Below are 9102 nucleotides of genomic sequence, written 5' to 3' on the forward strand. Positions count from 1 at the left end.
TTCTAGAGTAGATTATAATATTATGAAAGTACATATCTAATCTATAAGTCATTACGATTTTGATATTCTAAAAATAGTACAAAACAAATCATTTACTTCAGCGATTCTATGTTTAATTGTTCAGTTTAATTAAATAAATATTTTGTTTATTTAATTATCTAAGCCTAATTCTTCTATTAATTAAATAAATCTTTATTTATTTAATTAATTCATTAGCTTTTTCTACACATGACACATGTCATTCATCTCTTAATTCCTACACTACCTACCTCTTTCATTATTTTGGTATTTCTTTTACCTACCCTCTAATCCTAGCCGACCTCTCTTTTTACACCTCTCAATCTTAACCCTCCATTTCATATTGTGTCTTCTATTTAAGGAGATGCTTCCTTCATTGTCAAACCCTAATAACCCTAATCACTCATGCTAATGATCTTTCATGCAACTTGCTACACTACGATCCTACTTGCAACCACATTCCGTTCTTTGTTGAGCTCTTGTGCATATAAAAATCTGAGAGCAAATATATCAAGCAAGATCAATGGAGATAGGAAGAATGGAGATCAAAACCCTATTGGACATGTGATGGTATAATCTTTGTGATTTTGAGTTATTTGCACTGTCTTAGGTAATCTTCATATGTTATGGTGGATCTTTGTTCATTGTTAGGCTAGGGTTTTTGTGGTTGGATTCATTTAGCCTTTCAATATTGTTATTATTGTTATCCATTTTCACCATAAACATTTTGGCACGCCCGGTGGGACTCTTGTCCCTTTGCATTTAACATTTTTGTTGCAGATTTTGCATTTTTGAAGTTGCAGATCGAACTTTTTTTTTCGACGGCACTTTAGGTATTTCCGCGTCTGCGAGCGTTCGAATCGCGTCTCTGAGTTTCAGAAGCGTCTGCGGGATCGCGAATCGCGCCTGTGTTTTTGCCAAATTTTATTTTGCAGGTTTCTGGAAGGGGCGTCTGTGTTTCTGAAATGCGTCTGTGTTACATCTGATCGCGTCTGTGTCCTGGAAGGGCATCTGTGTGTTCTGAGCGCGTCTGTGCATCACAGAACCGCGTCTGTGTCTGGTATAACAACGTCTGTGTTTTACTGTTTTGAAATTTTCAATTTTTCTTTGATTCAATTTTTCGGATTTCGCGCTTAGGGTTTCAGATCTGGTTTATTTTTGGACTAACCCTTGCAGATCTAGCTAACCAAGTTTGTGCAGCTTGTTTTGGAGGCAAAAAAAAAAAAATGTTTTTTGTTGAAGGCCCCTTTTTCACAAAGTCTTTTGGGTTTTTCTAAAATTTACCTAACTTGTGTGCTTGCAGGAAGGGGTGATCATTTGAAACAACCCAAACTACTAACAAATTTTGTTGCAGGTCCTTAGCTAGGATTTTGAAATTTTGTTGTGTGCCTTGTTTTCATAGATTAGCAAACACTTCCATTGGTGCACTAAAATTGAATCATTGTCTTTTGTGTCTTGAGCAATAGGCTTTTTTTGTTTAATCTTTAGAGGGCCTATCTTCCCGTGTGGTCATTAGGACTACTAGTGAGAAGAGAACGACCCAAGTGGTAGCAAAAGAAAAGCCATCTTCTTCCAAGCCACTATAATCAAATGTATTCATGGTGAAAACTATGAATAACGTGTGCTGATTAGTTCATACCGACACTATGTCTCCCCATAAACCCGTTTGATCAAATTTATTTGATCATTTGTAGGGCGTAACCCCTACCAGCTGGGAGCCTTCTGTATTTATAGAGCTGAAAGTGCCGCATGTATGGCCACACGAGCGGATGCCCTTACTAGCACCTTTTTGTTTTAGAAGCCCAAATCCTTCTAGTTGTTGAGGCAGGAGGTCGGACCTCTGGTAGCGGCCCACACACATACGGTTCTTAGTAGAGATACAAAGTTCGCCATGGGGAGTTTTCATGGGGACTGATGCTTGGCTGACCCGAGAAGTGAGTGCCGAGGGTGGAGCCAGTGAGGTCAAGCATCTAAGTATCCGCTCTGAATAGCGTAGCCTCGGGGGTAAAACCCTATGTGGGATCAACAACTATTGTCTTGGCCAACCATAAGAATTGTGCTTGTCTTATGTTAAACACTCAAACATTCAAGACCAAAAAACAAAACATTGTGTCTTTTGTGTCTTCAAGTGTATGCAAAACATTTTACATCAAACAACACACTTTTGGAGTCTAAACATTGAGTCCTCATCAACATTGTGTCCTCTTGTCACGAAAAACAGTCAAACAGTCGGATTTGGTCACAACAAAACAACTTCACAGATTGGAAAAATTGCACGAAGTTTATAGAAACACGTCTGTGTCTGCTTTAACCACATCTGGGTCATCTAAGCGCGTCTGTGAAGGGCAGAATAGCATCTATGTTTTTAGCAGCGTCTGTGTCTAACAGAGAAGCGTCTGTGTCTGGGAATCGCGTCTGTGAAGTATACAGAAGTGTCTGTGTCCAGAATTGAAAATTTTGATAGTCCAGCAAACAAAGGAAATCAGTTTCGGAATACTTGAGCTTCCTAGGTTGTCTCTTCAGGTTTCATCTAGCATTCAACCTGTTCTAAGGTCTCATACAGTCCATCATTGCTTCACATCTCATTTTACATTCATACTTGTCTAAACTTGGGTCAAAAAGGTCACTTGCTTGTCCTCACTATACTTTTTCAACACACTACATACAACTACACTTTGCTAAGTGGTCCCTCATCAAGAGAAACAATCATCTCTTTGGAAGTCACACCTACTCTGCTACTTACATACTTGGTCTTACACTTTGGACATTGCAAGCACACCTCAAGATTCATTTACACTCCATACAACTCTTGGTCTTCCATACTCTTTTCATTTTTCATCTAGTCTCTCACATCTTGGTCAAACACCTAGTTCATGGTTGAAACCCGCCTTCAAAAATCTAGGAGAATAGCTAAAGAAGCTCAAGAATCCGCAAACATGAGTTCTTATGAGTATGACAATGATTTATTCTTCAATCCTGAGCACACTACATTACCCGACATGGATGTTTATAGAAACAATCCAAATGTGGAAAACACAGACACTACAAACAACAATGCTACACACAATGACAATGTGGACAACTTTTCAATACAATCAGCAGACATAGAAGAATCCATAATGAATCCTCATTTCAATAGATTGGTTGAAGAGATAATGAGGAGAGATCGCCAATACTTCTTACACATGATGGCACAAAGTGGAGCTAAAATACCTCATGACTTTGACATGTCTCAACTTATGGAAAGCCGACCCTTGCAACAAACTCAATCCAACATGGATCAAAGGAGACCCAATAGTGGGGGAAATAGAGGACCGAATATGATGCCCGAGTCACCATCAGTTTTGCTTCAAAAACCAGAAATCCCACATACAGAAGCTCAAACATATGATACTTACCTTCGAAGACCATTATGGAAGCCTTATGCAGATAGATATGCTCAATCACATGCTCAAGCTATGGATCAATCAAAACAAGTGGATACTCAAAGGCATCCTCAAAATTTGGACATAAGGAAACCTCATGTCAAATTTGGGGGCAACACAATGGAAAATGAAATGCCTATAGAATATGGTATATATGCACAAAATAGATATGGGGTTCCTCAACATGAAGTTATGCCAAGTGCTCCCTATATGCCGCATCAATATAGACCTCCATATGGACATGTCTACGATCAATATCATCCATACATGCAACAAGCTCCTCCTCAAATGGGTGTTTCAAACACGGGATATGCTACAAGAAATCGATCTCCTCCCAAGAACAATTTGGAGCAACAAATTAGAGATTTACAAAAGAAAATGGAGGACATGAGTACGACAAAACCAACATACACTATGAGAGATATATGTCCTTATCCATTTGATAAGAGCATCCCACTGCCTCCATTTCCTGCACACTTTGTGACGCCAAAATTTGACAAGTATAGAGGAAAGGGAGACCCCAACCCACACATATGACAATTTTTCACAGCTTGCATTGAGGTAGCGGCAGAAGAAACATACTTGATGAGGTTGTTCCCATAGAGCTTAGGCGATCAAGCTATGGAATGGTTTTCTCAATTACCTCCCGGTATTAAGTCATGGGGCGACTTAGCAAAGGCATTTATTCAGCATTTCTCCTACAATATAGAAACAGATGTCTCAGTCACTACCTTGTGCAATACTAAACAAAAGGAAGGAGAATCTTTTGCGACATTTTTACAAAGATGGAGAAATCTAGCTAGCAGATGCTCTTGCAAAATCCCACAGAAACAAATGGTAGAAATGTTCACTCAAAATGTTAATAAGGACATTGGATATGATCTCAGGAAAGCTTGTTTGTCCACATTCAAGGATGTTATTGAAAAGGGCCTAGCAACAGAAAAGGTCTTAATTGAACAAGGAGTCATTAAGATATTCAAAGAAAACAAAGAGGACTTTAAAGGAAAAGACAAGCCAAGATTTTGGAATAAGAACAAGAACATAGTTAATGATGGTGTTGTTGATGCCAATACGGTGAGACCCAAATTCATCTTTTCTGGATTGAGTTCTACAAACAATCAAGTGAATACTCAAACAACTTCTAGACCACGAAGGAAGTACACCCCATTAGGAGAACCACTTGAATCAGTCTTCAAAAAGCTAGTGGCAAACAAAGTGATCACAGTTCCAGATTTTCCTCCATATGAACCAAAGGTCAAACCAAATTGGTGGAATGATGATGAGTATTGTGAATTTCATAAGAGAAAGGGTCACAAAATAGGTAATTGCCATCGACTGAAGAACATTGTGCAAGATCTAATTGATAGAGGTGACATTGAGATTGAGGGACATTCATCTAATCAAGAACATGAGATGTTTAAGGAACCGTTCCCAAAGCATGACAAGGGAAAAGGCAAAGTCACAGATGATCAAGCCAACTATACTAGAGCACCTTATAATTATGATTCTACTATCAATCACATCTCAATGGACAATCATATCTCTACTATTACCATCAAGAACAAAAACCCTGAGAATCCCCCTCAGAGACCCAAGATTGTCCGAAGAGGTGTTGGATCTTCTTCCGAATCTACCTCTGAATGTCATGTTACAACCCGTCGAGGTAAAATTACTCTGCCAGGTGCCTCTACTAAGAATACTGCTTCCTCATCAACCAAGCCTGAGTATGACCTTGTAGAACAGTTAGGGAAGACACCCGCACTCATCTCCATCCTTGAGCTCTTACGTATATCCCCTGCTCATAAAGCCATTCTTGACAAAATCTTGAGAGACACAGCTGTTCCTACTGATCTGAACGTGGACCAGTTTCAAGCCATGGTGGGATACCTTTCCATTCCGCATTCCTTTACGTTCACAGAAGCCGATGATGCCTCCGTAAGTCAGCCACATAATGCACCTTTACACGTTGAAGCCTTTATACACAAACATCGAATAAAGCGAGTCCTGATAGATGGAGGAGCAGGCCTAAACATTTGTACATTGAGCACCATTAAACAATTGGGATATTCTGACAAAGCTGTGAATTCTACAAATCAAATCACCATCAAGGTGTATGATGATGAAGAGCGTTCATCCAAGGGCACAGTCACCTTACCTCTAAGAATTGGGCTAGTCACAAAGGATGTGGTTTTTCAAGTCCTAGATCTGGATCTCACATACAACATATTGCTAGGACGTCCTTGGATTCATGAAATGAGGGCAGTCCCATCGACATATCATCAATACATTAAGTTTCCTCATAATGGAGTCGAGGTAATAGTTAATGGTGATCCAAATCCGTTCATATATTGCAATAACCTGAGATCACATACTGAGACCATCATTCCCAGTAATCGTGAGGCTACTCCTTCTTCGGCATACATTGACCCTGAATCACTGAAACCTTCGACATCAAAACAAGGTGAACTTAGAGGCAAATTTTAGGACAAAGGCATGGGAGAATACACTTTAAATCAGACCATGTATTTACGACAAGTCATGAGTTCTCCAAAAGAATATGGAAGGCCACATCCTAACAAGCAAATCTCCATCATGATACTCAAATGGGACCCTACTACCTTTCAAAGATGGGGCGAACTAGAAGAGGAAAACTTATATAAAATGCTCTATAAAGACATTGAAGAGGACACACAAGATCAGATCAATATACCCTGTGAGAACTATGGCAAAGGCTTCAAGATTCTACAAAGATTCGGGTATGATGGAAAAAGCCCTCTGGGGTTACGCAAAGAAGGTGTCATGGAGCCCTTACAACCTGAATTGACTGTAAGAAGGGAACGCTCAAAGGGACTTGGTTTTTTGACTTCCAAGATACACACTAAAAGGACAGAAGAGGCATCACAAAGCAAAGTTGCCAAAGTTCAACAAGAAGATTACTATTCCACAGATTCCAACGAATGGGAATGGGGTTCAGACAAATCCTCCAGTGACTATGAGCTCACCGAGACATTCAGAGAGCCAGATGAACCCACAGAAGAAGAGGAATTTTACAAAAAGTTCAGAGTTGGTCAAGAAACAACTCATAAGGATTTCCCACAGTCTTCGTTTCAAGGTCTTAGGTCGAAATCACATAGGATGAGGACACCTGTCCCGAAAGGCGCTACTAGTGACGACAATTTGGATTCACTTGCAATCGAAACTGATGAGGAGAGTGCCATCGATGACCTCGACGATTGCCTCGATATACCCGAATATAACCACATCTTCACTCTTAGCCCTGCAAACTCTGAAAACATTAAAGGCCTTCCCCTTGTTCATCCCCAACTCATTGACTGGGATTATGAAGGATCAACACAATTTGATACATTTCAAAATGACGAAGCTATTATCGACTATCTTGGCATACGAGATGATCTTCCCCCTGGAGACCACAAAGCAGGATACATCATAGAACTCAACAACATGGCATATTTCGGTGAGGGTGCCGGACCTTCCAGTCGCAAAAATGTGAAAATAAGAACAAAACAAGGGTCTTATGGCGAAAACCACACTGTGGCGCTATCTGATTCCAAAAAAGTAAAAAGAAAGGACATATCTGAGGGCGAAAACCTCTCTGAGGCACCCGAAGATGGAAGGCTCGACATTCTCCCAGCATCATATGAGGAAAAATCATCCATGTTGGTAGAGGAGACTATCAAGACAAACATTGGTACAGAAGAGGTTCCACACAACATATTCCTGGCTCAATCCTTGACAGAGTCCGAAAGGGGAAAGTTCATAAGCTTCTTCAAAGAACGACAAATCAACTTTGCATGGTCATACGCTGATATGCCTGGACTAGATCCGGATTTGGTAATGCATCATTTGACAGTCAAACCGGGGGCAAAGCCAGTGAAACAAAAATTAAGAAAAATGCATCCGCAAGTAGCATTACTAGTTAAAGCAGAGCTGGAGAAATTATTGGATGTCGGATTCATATGCCCAATTGATTATCCCGAATGGATCTCCAATTTAGTACCTGTCAGTAAACCAGATCGCAGCATCAGAATATGTACAGATTTCAGAGACATCAACAAAGCTTGTCTGAAAGATGACTTCCCATTACCAAATATCGACTTGATCGTTGATCTCACAGCAGGTCACGAAATGTTATCTTTAATGGATGGGTTCTCTGGTTATAATCAAATCAGGATTGCACCTGAAGATCAACACAAAACATCATTCACTTGTCCGTGGGGAACTTTCTGTTGGAATGTCATGCCCTTTGGGCTGAAAAATGCAGGTGCTACATATCAAAGAGCAATGACCACTATCTTTCATGATCTCATGCACATAACCGTGGAAGATTATGTTGATGATCTCTTGGGAAAATCAATAGACAGAGATACACATTTGGACATACTTTCAGTCATCTTTGATCGGTTGGAAAAATACAAGGTAAGATTAAACCCCAAGAAATGTGTCTTTGGAGTAACCTCCGGGAAGCTCCTAGGATTCATTGTGTCTAAAAGAGGAATCGAAGCCGATCCAGCAAAAGTCAAGGCTATCGTGGACATGCCACCGCCCAGAAATATCAGTCAACTTCGATCCTCACAAGGGAGACTCCAGTCCATACGAAGATTCATAGCACAACTTGCAGATAAGTGTAATCCTTTTCAGCACCTGCTACATAAAAACATCAAGTTCAAATGGGATGAGAACTGTCAACAAGCCTTTCAGATGCTCAAAGATTATCTTTTGAATCCGCCAGTTTTGATGCCACCAATTCCAAATCAGCCTTTGCTACTATACATATCAGCTACTCCAACAGCACTGGGGGCACTCCTAGCACAACAAATAGCTGACGGCAAGGAAAAAGCAGTATACTATATCAGTCGCACATTGGTGGGATATGAGCTAAACTACACACCAATCGAGCATGCATGTCTCGCTGTGGTCTTTGCTTCACAGAAATTACGACATTATATGCTCACTCATAAGACTAAGTTGATTGCAAGAATTGATCCATTAAAATATCTTCTCAACAAAGCTACACTTATTGGGCGGCTGGCCAAGTGGGTAATGATTCTGAGTGAATTTGACATCGAGTATGTGGACAGAAAAGCAATAAAAGGACAAGCAATCGCAGATCAATTAGCAGATGCTCCCATGATAGATGATGCTCCTCTAAATTCAGAATTTCCAGGTGAATCCATTCTAACAATATCACATGCAAAGCCATGACAATTATACTTTGACGGGTCGTACACACAGCACGGGGCAGGAGCTGGTATTCTCTTTATAACTCCTCAAGGCAATTCTATACCAAAATCATACCGCTTATCATTTCCTTGCACTAACAATATAGCGGAATATGAGGCATTAACAACTGGATTACGAATTGCAGTTCAGTGGAAGATCCAGGAACTTCGTGTTTATGGGGATTCTCAACTTGTCATCCGTCAAGCAACTGATGATTACCAAACAAAAGATGAAAAACTAATGCCTTACAAACAACTGGTAGATGATTTGAAACAACACTTCATAAAGATAGACTTTGAACAGATACCAAGAGAGCAAAATCGTGCTGCAGATGCTATGGCTACAATTGCTTCACTAATTGACCTGCCTCAAAATGAAACCTGCTATGAGTTCCTGGTAGACAACCTGCTGGTTCCTT

The sequence above is a fragment of the Cryptomeria japonica genome, chromosome 6, assembly GCF_030272615.1.
Source record: "Cryptomeria japonica chromosome 6, Sugi_1.0, whole genome shotgun sequence".
Taxonomy (NCBI): Eukaryota; Viridiplantae; Streptophyta; class Pinopsida; order Cupressales; family Cupressaceae; genus Cryptomeria; species Cryptomeria japonica.